The sequence below is a fragment of the Labeo rohita genome, chromosome 9, assembly GCF_022985175.1.
Source record: "Labeo rohita strain BAU-BD-2019 chromosome 9, IGBB_LRoh.1.0, whole genome shotgun sequence".
Taxonomy (NCBI): domain Eukaryota; kingdom Metazoa; phylum Chordata; class Actinopteri; order Cypriniformes; family Cyprinidae; genus Labeo; species Labeo rohita.
Genome location: NC_066877.1, coordinates 15,427,773 through 15,442,347, shown reverse-complemented (window position 1 = coordinate 15,442,347; position 14,575 = coordinate 15,427,773). Strand labels below are relative to the sequence as shown.

The window sequence follows — 14,575 nt, the reverse complement described above, 5'->3', positions numbered from 1 at the left end:
CTCGGTCACGCCTCATTGGAGATCTTCTTCACTGTAATTGGCTAAGAAAACAGTCAGTCAACGCTAACGCAACGTCGGACGGAAATGTCCATTTTGGATCACTTTAATGCATGGGTGCCCTCTAGTGCTCTCTAAGAAAATGCATTTTATTTTTTTCTTTATTTTTTTTAGCCTAGTAAGTTTGGAGTAGCAACACAAAGAATAAAAAAAAAGTCCAAAAATATATATTTTAAGGTATGTTCAAAGCTGGTAATTTCATAAGAGCGCGTAATATGTATCTATAATGACTTATAAATTATTTTACATTTATTATAATATAATTATGTGTCAGCAGAATAGTCTCCAGTTTGATTATAGTGTATCGCACAAAGGTGCGATTACGCATTTACGTGCTTGAAAAAAATAGTGTACTTTTATTTCCATTCATACAGGCAGAATAGCGGGTCGTAACCTATTTGGAGGTCGTCGTCACTAGCCGGTTCATTCACGAACATCGTGTGTGTCCCGCTCAACCGGCATAATCGCTTTTGGATGATACCGTCACGCCGTCATCTCTAGGAAACGAGTGACTCGCGCGGAATGTAAGTATGAGCATCCATTAAACTGTCATTCGTCCTATATCTAGATTCTAATGAGCCGGTTGTGAATGTGACTCACGGCGTTTGGTTCATTAACAGCGCAAGTTAAATGAATGGACTTCGAGGTCGAGTTTTCACTGAATTTTTGAGCGAGGTTTTCCCATTCTGCAAGCGTTCTTCAGTTTAGTCAGCGTCTGTGAGTCTAATTTCACAGGATACATTATGCTGGGTAATTAAAGCTGCAGCTTTACTGTGGGATGTCATTCATACACGTAGAAGTAAATAGTCATGATATCAGAATTCATATCTATGACCGTTAAAAGTCAACACAGGTTGAGATCCCTGGTGAAAAAACAGCATATGCTGGTAGGTAGGTTTTGATGCTGGTTTAAGCTGGTCCTTTGCTGGTTTTTGCTGGTCATGTTGCTGGTCAAGGACCAGCATAAACCTGCTAAGGACCAGCTTAAACCAGCATCAAAACATACCTACCAGCATATGCTGGTTTTTTCACCAGGGATGGGGGGGCAGCAGTAGCATGTGATTGGTGGGAACTAGCAGGTTGCTGGGTGACTGTCTTCACTCTTAAGACCCATAATGGGGTGAAGATGACTGGAAATTTGCCAGTATTTGCCATTACAGATGGAGACCAGCTGGCACTCTTAGATTGGAGTTTCTGCATCTGTTTATGACCCCATTGATCAATCAGATTTTTTAAATATGAACCACCAAACTAGTCATAAGGGTCATTTTTTCATTGAATTAAATCAGCTTTCCATTGATGTATGGTTTGTTAGGATAGGACAATATTTGGCCGAGATACCACTATTTGAAAATATGGAATCTGAGGGTGGAGAAAAATAATTAAATATTGAGAAAATCACTTTTAAAGTAGTCCAAATAAAGTTCTTAGCAGTGCATATTAAGAAATTTACATGGAACATTGTCTTTATTCAATATCCTAATGATTTTTGTCATTAAAAGAAAAATCAGTAATTTTGACCCATAAAATGTGTTGTTGGCTATTACTACAAATATACCCGTGTGGCTTATGACTGGTTTTGTGGTCCAGGGTCACATATGCTGAGAATGGACAGTGTTCCTGTGAACACACATCATATTCATTTATAGTTGTTTCCAAAAGTTTGATATCACATTGAAAATCTGGGATTTAGTTTATTAAAACATGGAAATGTATTGATTTAATTTTTAAAAAATCATCTTAATGACATTAGTCATGCAAACATTTTACAGCACGTTAGAAGTCATGCAAGCTCAAGAAATTCATAACTCATAATGAAAGAAAACTGTATTACAAAAATGCAAAATAAAAGCAATTGTAGTGGTCTCAGCCCTTTTGTCCCCACTGCAAATGGCACTGCTAGGTGTTATACACAGATATAGTGGACTCAGCAATGGTGGACAGAGGATGATTGTTTTCCATTAAATGATTGGCTGAGATCAGGAGTCCTTTCAACACAGACTGCATTATCTAAGTAATGGTCATCAAGGGAGTCATTACAGGATTGCTGTTCTTTCCTCAGTTGCTTACTGGACAAATAAAGTTGTAGTTAATTTTAATGAGAGCTGACAGCTGGTCTCTAACAGAAAGTTTAGGAAACTTTATTGGTGATGCAACCAAATGATTTTTTTCCCCGAAATTAAACCGAAATTAAAGTTTTCAATTAGCTGAAAACCAAAACTAAAAAAACATGTTTTCAGTAAAGTACTGTTTTTACACATCTAGCATCATTTTTGGGTCTTGGTCTGCACTGCTGACATGTTGACTTGTTGTAGCTTATCCACATTGTGTTCACTAAATAAGACAATGACAGTCAAAGCATCATTGAAACCTAAAAATTATTACAAATTTTTTCATAAATTTTTCTTTGCTGAAATTTCAGTGCATCGCTATAATTTAGAATGGTTTAAATGATTGTTTGATTATGTGCAGTATGCATCATTTGTCATTAAACAAAAAAAATCCTCTAATAAGGGTAGTGAAATAAATAAGATCCAAACTGAAATGAAAGCAAATTTGCCTATTTCAGTGTTGTGTAGACAGCTATACAACAAAATTGTATTTAGCTCTAGATTAGATGAACTAAAAACACATTAAATGACCTCGACATGTATCATGGTCACTAGCAGAAACATGACAGGAGAGTTGCAACGCAAGGACAGATGAGCTCAGAACTGCTCAGTATGAGTCACTCAGTATGAGCACATTTGCATATTTCCTGTAGATTACATGTAGTATGTGGCCTACTTTAAATGTGTTTTATTTAAACAAACCTTTAATGTTCCATAATTTAACTTAGCTAAGATGCAAATGATGTTATATAGCTACTGTTTGTTTTGCCTAATCAACTGTGGATGTTCTCTGTAAGGTCTACTGCAAAAACAACATCATATCAGTCTGGCCTTGACCTTGAAACAAGGCATGTCGCTTTATCTCGAGAAAGAATAATCTGAAATGTTACTAAAGCAGTATCACAACTAGAATACCACATGACATTGTCATGTTATGATGTGGATTTTAAGACGATTAAATTACCACCGCAAGATGATGGCTAAAGCATAATGACAGTGAGGCTGATAACATCATCAGCATAATTCATTTTTCAGTGTTTCATCTGACTCATTTACGAAGATGATCTGACAAATGACTCAAGTTTGCTATAAAGCAAAGGAACTATATATACATATATACAGCTCTTGTTCAGCCCATATAGCTCTGACATAGCACATCTCATGTGCAGCTCTATGATGAATGTCCTCCCTGCTGTGTTTGTATTGTTTTGTTCTTAAATATAGTCTAGGTCACCTTGTCAGTTGGAAGGACCAATATGTGTTGGGTGGTTAAAGATGTTTTATTTGATTTTGAAAATTGCCTTGTTGTAATTCAAGGATTTTCGAATGACCTTGAGACAAAGTGGGAATGTGTACAATGTCAGGAAGATTGTAATAGGCTTTATTCACTGTTGAGTGTTTATTAAAGTGCATTATCTTATTTAGGTGTCTGCACAACTGCTCTGCTTAGAATATAATTTTCTATAAAATGATAATATAAACACTTAAAGTTATTTAGTTCACTCCAGAATTAAAATTTCCAGATAAATTATATAAAACCCTTTTGTCATTCAAGATATTTGTGTCTTTCTTGCTTTAGATGAAAGGAAATTAAGGTTTTTGAGAAAAACATTCCAGGATTTTTTTTCCATATAGTGGACTTCAATGAGGATCAGTGGGTTGAAGGTCCAAATTACAGTTTCAATGCAGCTTCAAAGGGCTCTATATGATCCCAGCTGAGGAATAAGGGTCTTATCTGGTGAAATGATCCATTTACTAAAAAAACAAACAAAAAATACTTTTTAACCACAAATTCTTATCTTGCACTAGCTTGACCTCATGCATTATGTAATCATGTTGGAAAGGTCACACGTGACGTAGGAGGAAGTACCAGCCCTGTTTTTTCAAAGCAAACGTGCAAAGAAACAACAATGTCAGATGATTTTGAAGTTAAAATGAGATGGAGTTTTTCACCCTACCCTACCTTTTTGGACCAAAGTACACGTAGGAAGCACTAACCGTGCGTGACCTTTCCAACGTGATTATGCAATGCATAAAGTCGTAGACGCGTATCGCGAAACTAGTGCAAGATGAGCATTTGTGGTTACAAATTATATAAATTTTTATCTATTTTAGTATGTTTCCCGGCTAAAATCATATAGAGCCATTTGAAGCTGCATTGAAACTGCAATTTGGACCCTATCCATTGATTCCCATTGAAGTCCATTATATGGAGCAAAATCCTGGAATGTTTTCCTCAAAAACCTTAGGGACCTGGTTTCGTGCATTGGTTGTTGGTTAGATTTTGAGATCTTGAGAGGTGTTGCATTCAAAAACAAGAGCAGATGAATGTGATTTTGCAGAGTCAGGGTTTAAGAAGACTAAATAATTGTAGAAGCACTGCATACATTACAAAATAGTCTTATGTTGTTTGTGACTTCTGGCCTGAAAACTTGACATACTTCATATTTTAAGTATTGGGGAATCTGTAGTTCAACTGAATCAGCAGATCTGTGAAACCATGCTCCTTGATAAAACCAGTTAGTTTTCAAAGCAAAATGCATGAGTGAAATAATCATGTTTTCCCTCTCTAGCCAGAGAAACCAAATTGAGGAAACAGCAGGGGCCTGGATTAAATGAACAGTTTTCATTTCTATACTTCTTTGTGTCTGTAAAACACAGTATAATGAAGTCAGTCCTATTCCTCGTAGCTTTCATAGAATCTTCAGTGGAACCTTTCATATTCTGTGTCCTGTAGCAATATAGAGTTTACTGTATCAGTGGAGGCATCAATGCAGTACACTTTATTTAGATATGCTGTGCTTTCTTTTTTGATACTTAGCACTATCACCTGGATGTCTTGAATCAAGGCTGATTTGCCATAGTTGTTTTGATGGACTAAAGGCCATCAAGGGCTTAGTAATACATTCAGTGCACAGTTTAATATTCTGTCTACATCAAGGCTGGTTGAAAAACTCAATTTTCAGAGATGAAATGGCCACATTGTTGGTCGCAAAATCATCCCTGGCTGTTACCGGACCTCATCTGCATAGCGTTCAGCATCAAATGCATTGAATATTCTGCATCATAATAGTGCCGGTGCTTGATGTGTGCTGAAAGGGCTTGTTAAGACCCCTTTTGTTATGTAAATACTGATGCCAGTGAGGAGTTTAGCTCTTCCTCCTGTTTTACATAAAGTTGACTTTAAATAGCGCTTTATTAATTCAATTAAATCAATTAATAAGAAGCGTTCTGACCAAATATGGGCTACTTCCTGGTACCACTCACTTCCTGCTACCACTACACAATTGTAAGCAGATGATTATAAGACATTACATTGCTATTGAAGAACTTGACTCTTTCACCCCAAGCAAGGCAGATGGCAGTGTCATATACTATCATTTAACAAAGCTTTTAATGAGGCTTTGATGCAAAGATTTAACTTACCCAGTTTTTAAGCTATAAAATCTAAATAAATGCATTAATATAACAAATTTACTTGTGTGCAAATTAAGCAAACAACATAGCAAAATGACTTTACCGCTGTTTTCACAGCTGCGGAAGACAAACAGCCATATATTAAGAGAGAAAACACTGTTAATGCTGTGCAAAATTAATGTGAGCAATGATGTTTTGTTTGGACCGTGTACAAAGATATTGTGTGCAGTCCATGCAGTTTTCCCAAGCATAAAAGGCTAATTCTAATTTGATCGTGAGACTCATAATTTAAGAAATATTTAAAGGAGAAAATCACTTTCAGAACAAAAATTTACAGGTAATGTACTCACCTCCTTGTCATCCAAGATGTTCGTCTTTCTTTCTTCAGCCTTAAAGAAATTGTATTTTTTGGGGAAAACATTTCAGGATTTTTCTCCATATAGTGGACTTCATTGGTGCCCCCGATTTTGAACTTCCAAAATGCAGTTTAAATGCAGCTTCAAACGATCCCAGTCAAGGAAGAAGGGTCTTATCTAGCGAAACAATCGGTTATTTTCGAAAAAAAATGACAATTTATATACTTTTTAACCTCAAACGAACAATTAGGGTTTGTCTAAAAAAAACTTCAATTTCAAAATTGACCTACATTGCTGTTTTAAGGGTGTTTGATCTTCTTTGCATGTTCACTTTGTAAACACTGGGTCGGTACTTCTGCAGCGATGTAGGATGAGTTCAGGCAAACGAGATAAGACGAGTGTTTAAGGTTAAAGACTATATAAATTGTAATTTTTGTAGAAAATAATTTTTATTCTGATATATTAACAGTTGTTTCCTTGATTTGACAGTTTTGTGAATGCTGTTTCAGCTTTCTCATCATTCAACTATTTGTGCATCAGATGGTTCATAGGCAGTGCCAAATACTGCTGCCAAAATAAAGAATCTCATAATGGAGAGGCAAACCTTGTCTGAAAGAGAATTGTCTTTATTTATTAATTTTTTTTAGAAAATAACCAATCGTTTCGCTAGATAAGACCCTTCCTCCTTGGCTGGGATCGTTTAGAGCCCTTTGAAGCTGCATTTAAACTGCATTTCTGACGTTTAAAATCAGGGGCACCATTGAAGTCCACTATATGGAAAAAATCCTGATTGGTTTTCCTCAAAAAACATAATTTATTTACGACTGAAAGAAAGACATGAACATCTTGGATGACAAGGGGGTGAGTAAATTATCTGTAAATTTTTGTTCTGGAAGTGAACTTCTCCTTTAATATGGTAAATGACATTCAGTGGAATGCGCAGATTACATTGTTAGTTTTTTTCTTTTTTATGTGGACATAATATCCTTCATATATCACTGAATATGAACATGAGTCGAAGACTAACACAGAAGAGAAGAAATTGATAAAAAAAGTTGTTATTTTTGTTTTCCATGTGCAAAAAAAGTATTCTCGTAGCTTCATAACATTACAAATGAACCACTGATGTCACATGGACTAATTTAACAATGTCCTTGCTAACTTTCTGGGCCTTGAATGTGTCAGTTGTGTATTTGTAAAATACACACGGAGTGTAAGTAATGATATAATTCACTTCAGTCATTTCCCAGTTCACCAGCCGCTTACTTGCATTTATTTCGGGAGAAACTGGTTCATTTATGCGCTGTAAATCCGTCTGACAGGACTCCGGCGCCCCCCTCACGTTATAGATCACAATCCATATAATTTATAAATGTTTTAAAATGGCAAAATACACTCACTTACACATATTCGTGAATCGGAATATCAGATAGTTGAAGACATGTTAAGCATGCGTGTGAATATTTTGAATAAAAAAAAAAGGGAAAAACGAAATAAAAGTGAAACGTCTGTCATACAGCGCTGTAGTGGCCGCCGTGTGTCACGTGACAATCATGACGCAATAAAGGGAACATTCTAAAATAACAGTCGCCTAAAAAAAAAAAATCACTCTGGGGGGTCAGATAGAATATTTTAAACTCACCAGTGAAAGGGTTAGTTTGTGTTTTGAAAATGAACAAAGGTCTTATGGTTTTGTAACAACTTGAGGGTGAGTAATTAATGACAGAATTTTCATTTTTGGGTGAACTATTCCTTTATGTGTTCTTGGTGGTTCCTGGGTCATTGCACTTATTGGGCAGTTGCTGGGGTTTTATGGGTCATAGTGTGTTTTCAGTGGCTGTGAGGGTCTTGCTAGAGTGTTCTTGGTGGTTGCTACGGTGTTGGTAGGATGTTCTGGGTCAAAGGTTACACAGTTGTGAACAGATATGTCCAGCTTGGGAATTTAAGTTTTTTTCTCATTGTGTAGGGCATTTAATCAGAGACCCATTAACCAACAGAGAGAACCTGACTGTAAGAATGTGGGTTGGTTATTGTTATATAAACATGCCTTTGGATGTCTGGGCCATTAATGGACTAATCAAACTTTCCATTCACACAGCACCCATATATCATTGGCATACGTAGCAGCTTCATTAAATAGAGCAGTTGAGTCAATACCCATGTAGTTCCATGCCCTAATGACAATACATTCCTGGACACGTTTGCAGTCCCCAGTCGTGAATCGCCTGAGGAATGTGGGACAGTTCCCATGCTGTTTCCCAGGCTCAGAGCACAGGAAGTGATGCCAGCACCAACCACCACCTCAGTATATGGCACATTAAACATATGCATCTATATGAGCAATGAATGTATTGCACACTGACCCACATCTGATACATTATAAATGCACATCCCATTTAGTTTCTTTGTTCAGCTGGTAGAGTTGATAGAGATGCTCACATGTACCATCAGTATGTGTGTCAGTGTGTTAAACCCAGCTGCCCTCTCCCTGTATGTGTGTCAGCATGTATTGTGAGCCCTTTTCTCAGGGAACAATCAATTGTCTCTCATCCGTTCACCAATATTGTCTCCCATAATGGTGCCAAATATAGGTTGTGGAGCCCTAGAGCTAAACTAATACATTTTTTATGACATCCCACGCAAAAATGCACTTCGGTTAGGCTTACTTATAGGGACGCTCTTAAATAGCATTATTTCAGTGCATTCTTAGTGAAGTCATTGTGGTGTTTTTAATTTTTTATTTTGATATATTAACAGTTGTTCACTTGATTTAACAGCTTTGTGAATGCTGTTTCAGCTTTCTCATCATTCAGCTATTTGTGCGTCAGATGATTCATAGGCAGTGCCAAATATAGTCCCACTGCTGCCAAAATAAAGAATCTCATAATGGAGAGGCAAACCTTGTCTGAAAGAGAATTGTGTTTATTTATTAATTTTTTTTAGTCTCGTGTGAAAGGCGGTCTGTGCTTCAGTGATCACTGTGTGGAGCTGGGTGTATGAATTATTGAGGCTTGGTAGAGGCCTCATAAATTAGGAATGGCAAGTCTTTGGGCAGGGTGACGACCGCTGCTCTGTGGCCGCTCTGCATCTTGAGTGTCATGGCCACCAGCTTGAGACTCTCTCTCTAAGCCCTGAGGCCCATCAATCTCTTTAATGCTTCCCCTCATTCAGACACCGCAACAAATGCTGTGTATTAAAAATCTGGATCCATTTTGTGCATTTGTCAGTTTAGAAATGCATAATTCACTGCACTCTGAATTGATGTTTCTTCAAATGAAGGCACTTTTTGTGTCCATTGGGTTGATTTGTAGTAAAACCATTTGGTCACAATAAAACTATGAACCTTGGAAGGGCATGAAAAAAGTTTTTTTTTTTTAAAGTAAATACGCTAGTACTAATCATTCTTCGGGTCAGTGTTATTTTTAAATGAATAAATATCTTTCTTCAGCAAAGACACATTATTGATTAGAAGAGACAGTAAAGACATTTTATAATGTTATAAAAGATTTTTTATTTCTTATAAATTCTCCTAAAACTCATTTATCTTGCTACGGCTAGTCTCATCTTCAGACATCACACCTATGGACTGTTGGATGATTGTCTGATGCGTACGGCACACAAAATTGGAAACACTTCAGGAATTTCATCGGGTTAGTTAAATTATACAGGATTTCTGGGAGACGTGTGTGTCGTGTTCTTTAATGTTCCACCTGGAAATAAAGATGTTGTGATGCCAAACCACCTCATAGAAGAAGAAAGCCGTTGTGTTTACAACTGTGACAATGGGTACTTAGCAGGATCAACTAAATGCTGGATTTTCAAAAGTATGTGAAATATGCAAAGTTTGCAATTTATGTCAAAGAGTGTTTTTTTTGTCTGTTATTGTGGGGACATTTCCATGCCCCTAAACATGACACAACATAAAACGAAACGTGATTAGTTCCTTTACCTGTCAGTCATATGGCCTCTTGGGCGGTCCTTGGCCATTCAAAGCGGCCAAAGTTCCCAGACCTTCTGCCGTCTGGCTGCGCGAGACAATAGCCCTTTTTATACATGCAGTTTTTACTGCTAAATTACCGGTAAATTACTGTTAAAGGGAACCCCGGGTATTAAAGGATAAATTCACTTGCAGAACAAAAATTTACAGATAATGTACTCACCTTCTTGTCATCCAAGATGTTCATTTCTTTCTTTCTTCATTCGTAAAGAAATTATGTTTTTTGAGGAAAACATTTCAGGATTTTTCTCTATATAGTGGACTTCTATCGCGTCCCCGAGTTTGAACTTCCAAAATGCAGTTTAAATGCAGCTTCAAAGGGCTCTAAATGAAAAACTTCTATCTCATTTTCTCCTCCAACTTCAAAATCGTCCTACATCGCTGTTTTACCTTTTTTGTAAAGGGTGTTTGATCTTCTTTGCATGTTCATTTTCAAACACTGGGTCGGGACTTCTGCTGCAATGTAGGACGATTTTGAAGTTGAGGAAGAAAATGAGTTTGGAGTTTTTTGACCTACCCTAACTGTCTTGAACTGGAAAAAAACAGAGTTCACACAGACCCAGACAAGATGAGCATTTGAGATTAAAAAGTATATAAATTGTATATATATATATTTTTTTTTTTTTTTTGAAAATAACTGTTTGTTTTGAAGTTCAAACTCGGGGGCACCATTGAAGTCCACTATATGGAGAAAAATCTTGAAATGTTTTCCTTTAAAAAACATAATTTCTTTACGACTGAAAAAAGAAAGACATGAACATCTTTGATGACAAGGGGGTGAGTAAATTATCTGTAAAATTTTTGCTCTGGAAGTGAACTAATCCTTTAAGACTCGTATGGCTTAAAAAAAAACTTGCGGTATTTAAAAAAATCCACATCGTTTTATACATATTTTGGACTAAGGTGTCCACCATTATTTCAATGATGTGAAATGGTTGCACTCTGTGAGCCACTGGGGCTACCTGTTTTCACCGCAACACAACTCTAAAAATAAAATACTGATATAATGCCACATTGTGCGGCTTTTAGTTGTAATTTTTAGTTTAAGGGCAACAAGAGAAGTGATGTAAGTCTTCACTGTTTCCTAGTGAAAAGAAGAGGTGAAAAGAGTGGGAAGATGCCTGCAGACGAAAAAAATTTCCTAAAGACCCTCGTCTTTGTCCTCTCCACTTTAGCCCTGATGCCTTTGAGGCTTTAAGTAGACAACAGACTGAAAGAACTTACAAATCCCAGAGACAAGAAACACTAGATGCCATCCTGGCAGGATGTAAACATTCCAATGCTTGCTATGATGCTGCAGGAGTTTCTCAGTGTGGATTTCACTTGATCTCCAGGGCATTTAGACTTCTTGTGGGGAAAGTCTATGGTACAACATTTGGTTTAAGCCTATGTTTATATCCATCACTGCCTGTAAGTTTTTTCAGTAACTGTGGGCATCATATCAGTATTTTATTTTCCAACGCAGATGATGCATTTAATCTGCGTTGCCTACGGAAGTAAAAAAAAATGTCTAAAGTAGTCTAATACAATGTCTCTGGGCCAAAAGCAGCTGCATGAATATAAACGTTGTTAATGATGTCACAGAATTTCTTGTTAATGATGTCAAAGAATTTACCGGTATTTTGAAAGTGATGTATGAATGGTGTTTTACCGGTAAAAAGATGAAATGTCTTTGCCTGTGTGAACAGCACATTTTTGTATTTACCTGTAAAGTACTTACAGTAATTTTACGGCAATTTACTGTTATTACTGTGTAAAAAAAGGCACTTATGCTATGGCTAATTTCATAGCTAGTGTTTTATATAGTGCGTATTATATTTTATATAGATTTTTTTGTTGTTTTACTCTTGTCCCAGACCTAGACTTCCATCATAAAAAATGAATTATTACATATCTAATATATATCATTTTGAACAGAATATTTAATAGAATTTTCAATAAAACTTCAACATTTTGTATGGGTGTATTAGGATATATATAATGCTAGCTATGAGATTAGCTTTCGCAAGACAAAGGAGTCAGACATTTTATTTCACATAACAAACATAATCTGAAAGGTTGTAGAAATAATGCTGTGGTGAAATACTCATGATACTTCAAAAAAAATCACTTTTGGACACTGTTAGTTAAAAAATTAAATAATTTGGTGAGAGCAACGTGTGCATTAAGTGACCAAAATAGCTCATAGTTGAAGAAACACTCAAATATTAGTACTAAAATGAATGGTTAACTATGATAAATATCCAAAAATTATGGTATCATGTGTTTGTAATTGAAGCTATACAGAATTTTGTTGTGTTTCGATGTTAATCAAATGATATGATTCACTCACTGTATTGTTTCTATTTGCACTGCTGTTGCTCATAAGTAGACTATATAAACCCAGCCCTCTGGAGAAGCATTCAAGCTAATGGATGAAGCTTTTACTGGCTGTAGTGTATTAAACAAACCTCAACTGAACCACAGGGACTTGTGATTTTATTTTGATCCCACCACAAGTGCGGTTAGCTATTAAAGTGCTGAACAGATACACATCATGATTAATAACTTATAAAGATAAATTACACAGTAACAACTGAAATAAGCTGTTAGAGTCTCTGATAAAAGTGTCACTTTGGATAATGTAAGGCTAGAAGCCCTGAAAGAAAAGCTAATAGTAAATTTGAGACTCCCCAGGGAGTTCGGTATCAAATGCTGATAATGCATCGGCTGCCGACCTCCTGCGCTTGATCCCAAAAGATCACTGATGTATGGCAGAGACTAAGAGGAAATCTCTTCTTTAACCCACTCTAGCCCTGAGCCCCAGAGATCCAGTGAGCAGGGTTACGGCAGACTGACGGGGCTTGACGGGCTCAGCTGATGTCAGTTTAGCGCTCTGAGCGCTGGAGGAGCTGAGAAGCCTGTGCGGTAACACAGAGGATTAGCTCTCTCCATATGGCCCAGCCACGACAACCCCACGCAACATACTGTAATTACAGAGCATAGCCAATATGCTTTGAAAGCCCTCTCATGGGAATTCTGAGGAATGCCATAAAATCCTGCACCGCATTCCGGTAGATATTACTGCCTGTGCTTTGGAATTATTTATTTAGATTTTTAGAGATTATTTATTTAGAATTTATTTCTTTGATTGTTTGTTTGTTTATAATGTTAAAAACCCAAATAAGCCAGTTTATTTATTTTTAGGTATTCATAGGTATTTATGTTAAGATAAAAAAATATAATGCAAAAACCTATTTTCTTTATTCTTTATCTATCTTTATTTAGATTTTAATTAATTAATTTACATTTTTATTACATTTTAGATAAATAAATGTATAAATGTAATGTTTGTTTGCCTGTTTTGTTTTTATTTTTTATTTTTTTAAACATTATTATTTAGATTTTGATAATTATTTTTGGTATTTATTTATTATTTATTTCTTGGTTTGTTTGTTTGCCTATTTATTTATTTATTTTTATATTTATTTTATTTATTTATTTTTTGTTACTTGTTCATTTTAAAATATGTATTAAATATTTATTAATGTTAAAAACCTAAATAAACCTAAATAAAGATATTTATATATTTTAAAATGAATAAATATAATACAAAACGTAGATATATTATTTTAGATATAGATTATCTTTACATTTTAATTAATTAAATAATTTACATTTTTAGATACTTTAAAATAAATAAATATACAACAAAAACCGTGGATAAACTGGTTTTATTTGTAAAATATTTTTATTTAGTTTTACGTTTTAGATTTTTCAGTATGTATGTATGTATGTATTTATTTATTTATGTTAAAACCTAAATAAACTAGTTTACTTTTAGATATTTATAGGTATTTATTTAAAAATAAAATAAATCTAATACAAAAACCTAAACATTCATTTATTTAATTTTAGATACTTCAAAATAAATATACAACTAAAAATAAATGTATATCGTTTTGTTCAGATTTTGTTATTTATTTTAGTTATTTGTTTATTTTAAAAACATATTTATTTATATTAAAAACCTAAATAAACACATTTATTTATTATTTAGATATTTATATGTATTTATTTTAAAATAAATAAATATAATACAAAAATCCAGATAAATTAGCTTTTTCAATTTTTTTTTTTTTAATTTTAGATTAAATTAATTAATTAACATTTGTATTTAATTTTAGATACTTTGAAATAAATAAATATACAACTAAAAACCCAGGTAAATTTGTTTGTTTGTTTATCTTTTATTTTTTACCTTTTAAATATTTTTATTTAGATTTTGATATTTACTTTTAGTTGTTTGGTTAATTTAAAAACATTTTTTATTTATTAATGTTAAAAGCCTAAATAAATCAGTTAATTATAGTTTTTTAGATATTTATATGCATTTATTTAAAAATAAACAAATATAATACAAAAACCTAGATAAATTAGGCTTAGATTTTAATGAATTAATTTTTATTTAATTTTAGATACTTTAAAACAAATAAACTAAAAACCCACGTACACTTCTTTGTTTGTTTGTCTTTTTTAAATATTGTTAATTAGTGATACTAATTTTTAGTTATTTGGTAATTTTAAAAATAAATATTTACAAAACTATTTAAATAAATATTTTAAAATAGAGTTGCATTTGTTTGTTTAAAAAAATA

At 34.3% G+C, this 14,575-nt stretch overlaps 1 protein-coding gene across 1 annotated transcript in view; it reads left to right on the top strand.

Annotated features, from left to right (window-relative positions):
* The first annotated feature begins 179 nt into the window (after window positions 1–179).
* Window positions 180–14,575, top strand: part of si:dkey-91i10.2 (uncharacterized protein LOC555224 homolog) — a 48,841-nt gene continuing 34,445 nt past the window's right edge. The window contains exons 1-2 of the mRNA XM_051120047.1: window positions 180–234; window positions 432–581. The gene's annotated coding sequence lies outside the window, so the exon portion shown is untranslated. The remainder of the gene's footprint in view (window positions 235–431; window positions 582–14,575) is intronic.